This window comes from Cebus imitator, unplaced genomic scaffold, assembly GCF_001604975.1.
Source record: "Cebus imitator isolate Cc_AM_T3 unplaced genomic scaffold, Cebus_imitator-1.0 Scaffold235, whole genome shotgun sequence".
In the NCBI taxonomy this organism is placed as follows: Eukaryota; Metazoa; Chordata; class Mammalia; order Primates; family Cebidae; genus Cebus; species Cebus imitator.
Window position 1 is genome coordinate 3,307,419 of NW_016107550.1, and position 2,624 is coordinate 3,310,042.

At 55.0% G+C, this 2,624-nt stretch overlaps 1 protein-coding gene across 2 annotated transcripts in view; it reads right to left on the minus strand.

Annotated features, from left to right (window-relative positions):
- The window catches only part of LOC108282135 (leukocyte immunoglobulin-like receptor subfamily B member 1), a 59,402-nt gene that overhangs the window by 50,436 nt on the left and 6,342 nt on the right, over positions 1 to 2,624 (minus strand). The window contains exon 1 of one of the 2 annotated variants that reach the window (XR_005195357.1): positions 1,618 to 2,575. The exons of the other annotated variant lie outside the window; for it this stretch is intronic. The gene's annotated coding sequence lies outside the window, so the exon portion shown is untranslated. Of the gene's footprint in view, positions 1 to 1,617; positions 2,576 to 2,624 lie in introns of those variants that run through there. 2 annotated transcript variants of the gene reach the window in all.

Here is a 2,624-nt window from a genome sequence, read left to right on the forward strand (position 1 = left end):
TTTAGTAGAGACGGGGTTTCACCATGTTGACCAGGATGGTCTCGATCTCTTGACCTCATGATCCACCCGCCTCGGCCTCCGAAAGTGCTGGGATTACAGGCTTGAGCCACCGCACCCGGCCTAAATAACAGTTATTTAAAAACCAAGGAAAAAAAAAAAAAAACGAAATTTATTCTCAAATAATGACAATCTCATAAAGATTGGATTTCCAAAGAGTATGATGTGCTGAAAAAAATGCCTATGGGTTCAGGCTCACGTTGGCTGAATGGAAGCAGGTGGTGTTTGCCGTTCTCATAGAGAGGAATCTAAATGATGAGTAAATACCAGCACGTTAAGCGGATGTTCTAAGAGAGGATGCCGGGGTGCACCAGAGGACCCCAGGGACACAGAAGGCAGATAAGAGACAAGCTGAAAGCCAGGCGAGGCTCCTAACACAAGGAAGGGGTGAGTAAGAGGCTCCCTGAAAAGGAGAAGGGGTGAGAAAGGCCCCCTAACATGGGGAAGGGGTGAGTGAGAGCCGCTGGCATCCACCCCTCTGCTGTGGACTCCTACAATCCTGCTCACAGGAGAGTACCTGCCCCTCTGGGCCTCCAGGGGCACACAGGTTGCTCCCAGAGAGTGTGCTGAGGCCCCACTGGAGCCACATGGAATCCCATAGGCTTTTCATCCCTGAGCAACCCGGCTGCAGCTGCCCCCGCCTTTCCATGGAGTGAGGAGGCCAGGCACTTCCATGGACCTGAGAATAAATATGACAACTGGGGTACAGAAGCAGCCAAGCTGAGCACCCCACAGCTCCCCATCTCTGTTGCTTCCTGCTAAATGGGGCTTGCCATCTGCAGGGCCCCAGTGCACCCATCCTGTCCCCACCAGAACACTGTGGCCTTGGCTATGTGCCCTCTGAAAGCCCAATGCTCAGAGGCTCCTGACAAGCCCTATGTAGTTACTGCCACCTCCGCCCCTGCTGCCCCAGGCTCAGGGAGAGTATGGGGAGACCTGGCACTTCTGCGTGTCCCCAGAGCAAGATCAAGTGCCACTACTTCAGGAGGCAAGTGTGAGCGGGCCCTGTGCCCACACCTGCCAGTCTCCAGTGCCCCAGTCGAGAGGCCCTGCCCTCCCTAGTCACAGGCCCACAGCACAGCTGCCCTTTCCCCCCGTGACATTGCAGCCGCCGAAGCCCCCTTTTGACAGACCAGTCCCCACAGGCCTGTGATCTGCCCCCAGGCTCTACCACCTGAGTGTTCTGCCTGCCCCACCTGAGAGTTCTGCTGGTGACCTGGGGACCGGCCCTTGCCTCCTCATCACAGCCGGCACCTGAGCCCTGGAACAGCTGAATCCCAGTCCAGCCCCTTTACGAATCCCACACGCTCTCTCCAGCTGGTCACCTAGAGGCCTGTGATCCGGGGAACTGCCAGCCGTTTCCCACTCTGCTGGCACCTGACCACTCACCCCAGGGCCTGAGGTCGGGTCCCCCCAGCCAGCAACACCACAACTGACGTCCACTTGTCCAGCCAGAAAGGCAGAAGCCCCACATCCCAGCTACATGAAGCAGCAGTGTGACGACGTCAGACACAGGCAGCCGCTGAGGGGTCTGCACTGCGCTGAGTGAGGAGGTTCTACCTTGGGATGATTCCTGCGGAGAGTGGCAGGCAGGTGTTTCTCACGGCTCTCAGTCACACTGTGGCCTGGGGAAGGACAACAGTGTGTGTCTGAACAGAGACTCATGAGCCCTGGAGCAGGGGTGTGATAGGGAAACAGATAATGTTCCTCCCTATTGAAGAATGGAAGTGGATGTAGGTCCTTCACCCGCCCCCCTCCACCCCCACCCCACAGAGACCTCAGGGCATTTCACCAGGAGTTGCCCCAGCCACACCCATCAGAACTGGTGCCTGCACTCGTCACTGGGGTATTTGTGGGCAAGCCAGGGGTTTCCGCTCTGCCCAGCTGTGTTTCCTCACCCTGTGGAACAGGAAGCTCAGGGCTCCAGACACTCCACGGTCCAGCCCTTCACCTGAAGCAACAGACAGCACCTCACAGGAAGCAGACAGCTCCATACCCACCTGCTGGTGCAGAGGCTGGCTCTTCCCCTTAAGCACCAGCCCCCGGCCTGCAATTTGAACTGCACAGCCCAACACAAACCCTGCTGCAGAAGCACCCAAGACCATGGAGAAAAGCCAAAAGACCCTTCCCAACATGCTCCACAGTCACACTCCCTGCGGGCTGGGGGAAAATGTGCAAAGAAACCCCATCCCAGTGAAAATAAATCCAAAGAGAATGAGTGGCAGCCTCTCCAGATGAGAAGGAATCAGTGTGAGGATTCTGATGTGTGAAAAATCTGAATATTGTGGCACCACCAAAGGGTCACATTCACTCTCTAGCATCAGACCCTGAAAACAATGGAAACTCCAAAAGGACAGAAAAAGAATGAGATTAAGACAAAAACATTACAAAAAGTCAATGGAAGAAAGTTGGTTTTTTGAAAGTATACCCATAATTGACAGATGGCTGACTACACTAACCCAAAAAAAAGGAGACTTAAATGAGCGCAATCAGAAATGATAAAGATGACATTACAGGCCGGGCGCGGTGGCTCAAGCCTGTAATCCCAGCACTGTGGGAGGCCGAGG